The sequence below is a fragment of the Adiantum capillus-veneris genome, chromosome 14 (genome assembly GCF_014529385.1).
Source record: "Adiantum capillus-veneris isolate H3 chromosome 14, ASM1452938v2, whole genome shotgun sequence".
In the NCBI taxonomy this organism is placed as follows: Eukaryota; Viridiplantae; Streptophyta; class Polypodiopsida; order Polypodiales; family Pteridaceae; genus Adiantum; species Adiantum capillus-veneris.
Genome location: NC_140944.1, coordinates 102,200,205 through 102,209,091, shown reverse-complemented (window position 1 = coordinate 102,209,091; position 8,887 = coordinate 102,200,205).

The window sequence follows — 8,887 nt, the reverse complement described above, 5'->3', positions numbered from 1 at the left end:
ATGACAGCAAGGGCTGAACATAATCTTCCACAAACACTACATCCCGTTAAACTAGAATACACTTTGTTTGCAGATGATACAACCTGTAACCTTTGCTTTCAACACTATAACCAACAGAAATATATTTGACAGCCTTATCATCCAATTTTCTGCGTTGTGTTTGTGACACCAAAGCATCTGCCAAACAACCAAAAACACTCATGTGCTCAATACAAGGCTTTCTATCATGCCATGCTTCATATGGAGTAATAGACTGCAAAGATTTTGTAGGACACCTGTTTAGTACATAATTGGCACACATGATGGCCTCAAGCCAAAACGAATGCGGCAAAGCTTGACTTTTGACCATACATCGTGCCATTTTCGTAAGTGACATGTTTTTTCTCCTAGCAACACCATTTTGCGGAGGTGTATATAAGGCACAATACATTAGTGTTTTATCCCACGACTAGCCAGAAATGCATTAAATTCATGACACATATACTCCCCCCCTCGATCGGAATGGAGGGTGTCCATAGTACATTTTGAGACATTTTCAGCCATAGCAGAAATAGCAACATGTAGCATTAGATCAATCTCCATCGAGCGATTCTCTGTCCTATCTAGTTCTCCAATACCATATAGCTCTTTATTTGCAACCGTCCATATATTCATAAGAACCTTTATTATCATGTTAAAAAATTGGTTGTCCTAATCTCGGGGGTGCACTATGTAATCATATTAATGTATAACGTGAGATTGAAAGGAGGGGTTTTGAAATGCAAAAAATTTAGGCAATTTAGCAGAGATACATTAAAATAAGGGTCTTTATATTTAATTTTGGAAAAAAATCCTAAAATAATGGATCATTTATTCATTTAGACATGTTAAAAGAGGGATTTTTTAAATACCCCGCGAACACACATTATATAGGGAGATGCTGAATGGTGAACCTCCCGAGGTCCAAATCCTTGAAGGCTACAACCACCATTGTTGACAAGGACGTTTTGGAAAACATCCATGGTGGCTTACTGATTTTCTGCTTGAAATGCTAATAAAAAACAGAAACAACCTTATACAATATCATTTTGGCATTTTGATATGTTATAGCATACGACTCATCCAAGGCGGCCTTTTTAGAGGCGTGTTGTGAGAAGCTTGGAAAGGCCTTGCAAAGTTTGCAGTAGCACAGTGTTTCAAAATGCTTGTAAATTTTTCAAGCTCACAAGAAAACTTGTTGGCTTGCTCTCTTTGACTAGCCTCTACAAGCAGCATTTCAAAATGCTCTGACTGCACCACCTTTTTCTAACTACCTCACCACAATATACAAAGCGTTTTGAGATGATGTGCATAGAGGCCCCTTCACCTACCTGCTTAAGAGCGTTTTCAAATGCAACTTCACAGTTGCTTGCCATTCCTACGCTTGCTAATGGTGCCATATTGATATGCTGCTTGAATTGCCAACCGAGCTCTTTGCGACTTACAAGACTTGCACCCTTCAACATTATGGACCTCTTTATTGTATAGGGGACTGCTTTGCATTTTGATATGCAGTAATGGCTTGCATTTCAATATGCAGTAAAGGTGGAAACACGATCCCTGCACTTGCTTAGGAGATGACGACAATGGCGCCTCCAGATTTCGATAGCGTCTTAAGATGCTACATGGGCTTGTCTGGGATGATGATGATGATCAGCTGCAATGAGTACCCTGGTGCTCTGATACCAATTGCTGGGAGCACTGGCTAGGGAGGGTGCCTCTGTGTGTATGTCGCGCGTGTCAATGCAAGGAACTTGCTGATACACCGTGCGTGAGCCACAAATGGCTCCAAGCACACAACAAGCATAAACTAGTAAGCTCAAAGAAGGTGATGGTGTGTCACTCACCGCTCTACGCTTGCTTCGTGGAGGATTCCTCGCCGCGAAGAAGAAGGAGCCGCCGCTTTGCCGCACTCGACCGCTTTCCCACCGCCGTGCCATCGTCGCAATGCTCGATCGCACACTCTCTCTCTCTCTCTCACGCATACACACACACACACACACACACACACACACACACACACACACACACACAAGGAGATGAAGAAGAAGAAGATGGAGATGGAACAAGAGCACTCTTCTATTGCACAAATGAGAGAATGAGTGAATTTTAGGTTTAGTTGACTTTTATATGAGCTCACCCCATTCACACTTGGGCGCCCATGCTTAGCCAACTAATCCCTTGAATGTCCCAGTTAGAGTGCGCCTCTCATCGGCGATCACTCTTACCCTTTTCCTATTGGACCGACAAGCCCGGTCCCTGACTCTACCAAATAAATAATACAATGTCCATCGTAGGTTACAACGTCCGTCGTAGGTGATATGGTGTCCGTGATCCATGAGGGTTAACATGCCCTCTTTGCCCCCCTTCCTGATGTAGATTCCGTCCTCGGAAGCTATTGAGTTGAAGCTCGTTCGTCGAGGTGGAAGAGCATTTGAGATGAATGTCCTTAGCCTTCTTCAGTCACTGCAAAATCAAACAACATTGGCACAGTAATTGCATTCTCATAAGCGATTAAAAAGCCTATGCAGTTTTAGGCAAACAAATTGATTGGTAACAGAATTTAAAACAATTTGTCAGCAATAAACATTCAATTGGAATATAATCAAATGCATAAACAGATGTAAAGGTAAAAATTAAACAAGTCTGGGGTCGTTAATTTAACAGTCGAAAGACACTAGAGATCGACAATTAATACCATGGGTAAGCTTCTTAATTTTCTCTGGTCAATTAAGTTTTTTAATCGCGAGAGCCAAGTATTTCATGTTCGAGGGCTGACTAGAGGCTATACCTAGAAGACCTTGTAGTTAAGATACGATAAAAGGAATTGCTCATGAAATCATCGCCTGACTTATTTCCTTTTCTTTGACCCCCCAAAGTCTTTTCACAGTGATTCAATTTTGATGTGTGTGATTATTTTGTATGCCTTGGGTTTTTTGCTTTTCAAGGAAAAGCGTCCACATTGGGAACCTCTAGGGCTCTAGTACCATAGGCGATACATGTGAGTGAAGTACCCAATCAAGCTGAGATTTCTCTTCCAGCTTATGATTTTACATTGTGGCACTTTGATTTTTTGTTTTTTCGTTTTCAAAATTTTAATTTTGTAACTTTGGGGGGTCATATAACACTATTACCCTCCCCAGGCTCATCACATTAGTAAAATCCCTTTTAATACTTAAGCTAAAGGTCAATAGGGTCAAGCCCACTAGAAAGCCCTAGTACATTTCACACAATGCTGCCTAGATCGGATTAAGAACGTAAGTAACCATTGATTATTAGGAAGGCATTCCCCATGGTATTAAGAGAAGATCTCTAACACCTAACTTGGTCAAACTAGCTTAGTCAGACTGCTTGATTTTTAAACCTAGACAAGTGATTATGACAAAAAATTACATTGAATTAAATGTTTGATACTAAGAAAATGTGTTGAATAATATGCTACCAATTATAATTAAATCAGACAAAGATAAGGGGCAATGCTAATGGATAAGAAACACCTATTTGTGTTGATGGTCGCGCTTGATTTGAAGTGTGAACGAGAGAAAGATTCCATGAAGGTCCAAATACTAAACATAGCAACACGTTCCTGTACACACTAGGAAACACAAGGAATACCTCTAGGAGGCCAATCAGTGGGAAAAAGGAACTTTACTAATCACTCAAATTTAAAACAGAAACAATCCTATCGTACTAATTCTACCTACCCTCCATCACTCGAGTGATGAGGATCAAAGGTGTTTTATGGCATAGGTTTCTGTTTCAGTGTACCGAATGCGAATGTGTAGGTCTGAGTCAATGTTTTGACTTTTATTGTGCATACTTGTTTGCTAATTGCTCTTGCTCTTTATTTTTTATTTTTTTGTGAGTATAAGGCTTTATATATACATTCCCTAAGATTGAGATTAAGAGGTCAGGGAGGAAGGTTGAGAGGGAAGCAAGTGAATGATGACTGTTAGCAAACACTCCCCCTTCCTTGGGTAGATCATACCATTTGAAATGAGCTTGTCAACCTTTGAAACCAATTGTTCCAGTTGGTAATAGGTGGGGATTTTTGCCAGTAGTTTTCTATTACCTTAGGTACCTCATCGAGTTGCAAGGGTGGTAAGGTACTCTCCCAGGATCGAACTTGAAGTGGTTCATCAGTTGATTCTTGTACACTGGGAGGAGTGGATTCCTTTGTAGCTTTATGGAGGTCTACTATTGTAGGTGGAGGCTGTGGAGAAGCTTTAACCTCTACGGATGCATTACATGAGGAGCTAGAAGCTTCATGGGACTCCCCCCTTCCTGAGCTAGGTGGAACAAATTGTTCTTTCTTTGGTACCCAAACTAGCTCTGGAGTGGGTGTGTAGAATTCTGTGATTTTTTCTTTCCGCGATCGTTGATTTGTTTTGGAGCTACAGGATTGGGCTCACATGGGTCAGGTGACAGGTAAGAACACAATCTACGTTTTGGCACCCATATATTTGATCATTTCCTTGATAGTAGCCTTGGGCTTCCAATAGCCGTTTAGGAATCCACCACCACGTTTTCTTACATTTCTTGGAGCGAGTGGGACGTCTCTTACCAGGCTCCCGTCTTTTAGCACTAGTTATGGTCGCTAAAGATGCTTTAGGGACCCACTTGTATATTTTCTTCGTCATATGAGGATGAGTCTTGTCAGAAGCTATATGCATTGCTTGTAGCATATTCAAGGGTACGGGCATTTCATCCCCCTCAAGTGTTACCCAGGTTGTCCCCCTATTTCCCCAAGTGTCTATGACTGCTGCTAGGTGGACCCAATCTACATTGTCCGACTCAGTCATCCCAGGTAGTACATCCATATAAGGAGAATCTTCCCCAACATCAGTGTCCGCTTTACACGTGTAACAATACTGAAATGGGGCCGAGTGAACTGTGGTGTCAGATCTATGATCAATTATAAACTTGTTTCCTAGAGGATGTTCTCGCCTAGTAACAAGATCCACTCGAATGACAGAATCTTGGAACTGCAGTAGACATGGTTTTTAGACCAGTCATGCACCATTTTTGCTTCCCTCATGAAAGGACGTCCTAAGATCATCTCCGATGCCATAGTGTGTTTGGAGAAATCCATAACAATAAAGGTAATCCTTATTTTATGTCCAAAGACCTTGATCTTGAGATCTTCTAGCATCCCAATAGGTTTAACAATAGACCCATTGGCCATCTTCACTACTATGGTTGTGGTCGCAAGGTGAGGTCTCCCCATAGTTTCCCATCAATTTTTAGTCACAATGCTAACCCCAGCGCCACCATCAAGTATTCCCTTCACAGTTAATCCCTTAGTAGTGATTGGTATGGTCGCATTGGATTCATCACCCTCAAAGTATTGTCCCAACTTGTTAAGAGGTATTTCTATAACAAGGTGCTCATCTAGGTTGGGTTGTGGATCTAAGTGTTCCTCCTCTATTGGCATATCCCCAACTCCATCCACATGTGCAAATTGTGGTAGCCCAAACTTTAGTTCTCCATTGAGGAAGGCTCGAAGAGCTGAGACTAGCTCAGGGTCTTTATATAGTTTGGACATGATGGTGGTTCTAACTTCTGAAGACATGAAATCCATCAATTTGGCAATGTTTAACGGAACCTTTTGGCCTTGAGTCCCTTGACGTGGGGAAGATGGGATCTCCATTTCTTCGATAGGATCAGGTAGTCCCTCTGTAAACATTCTTTCCATCAAGAAGTGAGTACTCCCACTTTCCCATGACTTTAAGTCACTTTCTTCTTGGATGACACTAGGTATGTCCAAGGGGTCTATGGACTTGGTGAGGTTGTTGTTGCGTAGGGAACATGATGTCTGTAATCTGGATCTTCCTAGGTGCTAGTTCTAGATCCCTTTGGGTATCTTCTACCAAACTCCTTAATTGCTTGACTTGCTCAATCTCCTTTATAGGGTTTAGATAAGTTCCTATCTTCTTCTTGAATCCTGGCCATTGTGGCTCATGAAGATCTTCCTTGTTGGTTTCTATCTTAGTGGTTGTTTTGGTCTCCATGGTTTCTCTTGAATCAGAATTCTCTTCAGCATCATTCATATATACGGGGTCCTCACCAGTCCCTATGTTGGTCTTTGAACTGGGGTCTGACTTCGTTGCTTTTTGCGATCTCTTCCTTCGGGTTTTCTTCTTTTTCTGAGATTGGGCAATTGATGCCGTGTCTCTTTCATCAAGAATATAATTTTGTTTTTGGAGCATCGATCGTGTGAGTACGTTTATTGGTACCATGGGTGTTCTTGGTGATGGCTCCTCGGTAATTTCAATCAAGTTTAATGGCGTGATCTTCGGTGCATTTGGATTATTTGGACATTGGGCAATCAAATGATCTATGCCACATCGATTACACATGAGTATCGGCATTGTAGACGTGCTCGCTTGATTGGTTTGCATTAGTGTAGCGTTCTTTTGTAGCCTAATAAGACACTCGGTTGCACGATGTGGACCTCCACACTCATAGCATTGAAGAGGTGGTCTCTTAGCAGTGTAATTGATATTTTGGCCTCTTGCCGCAAGAGCAGCTACTTGATATACATGTTAGACTTGTCCCCAATAGTCCTCCATGTAGTATTGTGTACTTTCTTCAAGCACATCCATCCCATAGGCAATATTAGGATCCATATCTTCCTCACAGCCTTCCAAACAAGAAATAGATGACTCACAACCCACTTGATTCACAGAAGGTATTCTCGGATGTGGTGGTTGCGGTCCTAGCACTGGAGGTGGTAAGGGTGTTGTTTGAACAACATTTTGGGCCTTAGGGACCATATGTTGTGATGTTTGTTCAAGAGGTGGGGCCGGCATCAATGCAGGCACTCGAGGTGTGTCTGTCCATGCTAAGGTTGGTCTATTGGCCATCGCACGCTTAAATACTATGCAATCCTTAGCTTGATGACCATACCTCCCGCAGGCATTGCAATTCCCATTGAATTTCACTCTAAAAGTAGGACATTCACTGGTACTATGCGGTCCATAGCATACTGAGCACCATTGTTTCTCCCTTCTTGGATACATATGATTGTTCTATGGAGCATGATTGTCTCTAATACTCTCTTGAATAGCCTTGGTGAGATCTGCTAAATTCATCTCAGATATCTTTGGCTCCTTAGCAATAGGCTTTAGGGTCATTGGCTGATGCCCTGATGCTTGCGAGCTAATAGATTTAGACTCAATAGATACTTTTTCTCCTTGAATCATTAAATTATCCTCCAATTGAATCGCATTGGTGGTGATTGCTTCCCAAGTGGTGATACCTCTAATAACTAGACCATTGTAGATATCCTCATGTCGTAATCCCCTAATGAATCTATCAAGCAATTGGTTATTGTTGAAGTGCTCATCGAGAATTCAAATGCTTCAAGCGACTTATAAAGTATCTCACCGACTCTCCTTCCTCTCGTTGGGCTTTATGGAGCTGAGAGGCTACACCCCAAAGCACTCCCTCTCGTATGTATTCTTTTAAGAACAGTCTCCTAAGAGTAGGGTAAATCGTTTTTTCTTCCACCCTTAGGGTTCTATACCAATCCCCAGCCTTTCCACTTAAGGTTAGGCTTAAAGCATTGCTCTTATGTAGGTCATTGTGTTCTCCTAGAGAATCTCATATTTGTTCAAACACTTCGATATGCTTTCTCACATCCCCGTCTCCACTAAACTTTTGTGTGAGATTGGCTATTTGTACTGCCTTACTTCTAGGTTCTCTATCAGGCGTGTTACGCATATTCTCAGCGATAGATCGACCAATAGCTTGAGCAAATGTTGCCAAGTCACCTAAATGAGCAGGAACCATAGGTAAAGGCGCTCCAGAGACTACATGTGGAGTAGGTATTGTCATTGGGCTTGGCGCATAGGAAGCCCATGGGTTCCACGTTGGGTACGATGTTGTGCCATGTGGTGGTCCATAGTTCATATCGGTGGCCCTAGGCATAGTAGACGTCGGATGTGACATGCTAATGCTAGCCGGTATATTCCCATGGAAATAAGAACTTGTGTATTGTGGTTGTGGATCATAGGTAGTTGAAACAATGGGAGGGGTAGGGACTACATGAGTACGAGGACCCATGGGTGTATACGATTGGTATACACTTGTAGGTACTGTTGCAGGCATTGAGCTACCATGTAGTGGTGCTTTACTAATAAATGAGGTCCATGGCGTGTTTCTCGGCATGCCCATCATTGGGGTAGGCATGGTAGCCGTGGTGTCATCAAGGGAAAGATGAGCTAGACTTGGAAAGGTGAAGCTATCACTTTGTGGTCTTAGATTGCACTGAGAACCCTGGGGGATCCATCGGACTTACCGAGGGAGTCTTCATTTGCAATAAGGTCGGTCGTTTATCCTTCCCTGTATCCAAGAATCTCATGAGACCCATTGAAGGCATGTTGATCCCCTTGTTCTGTCTCTCTAACTCAATGACCCTATGGATGACCTCACAAACTCTTTGTTGTTGATCCTCTACACTAGTAGCACCCATTGTGGATTGTAGGACATCTAACCAACCCACATGATAGGTGTGACCTGTGTATAGGTCGTACAGAGTCTCTGTTTGTAATTCGTACTCCCAGTTCTCATTAAGAACACTCTATCTAGGATTGAGATGCTAGGGGTGTCCTTTGAGATAGATGCAATGTTGCTTTCTAGGGGTTGGCCCTTAGCGGTTGCTAAATCAAGAGCACTTGATTGCTCTCTTAGCAAGGATATTGACATAGGAGCTTTCGCTTTTAACTCTCTTCGTTGCTCCGCCTTGCGTAAGCTCTCGACTTCCTTTTCCCTCAGTGCAAGGATATATTGCTCAACCTCTTGCACTTCGGCAAGGCTTCTTCCATCGGGTAATACATGACCTCGGAGGAAAATAACTCTGAAGAGT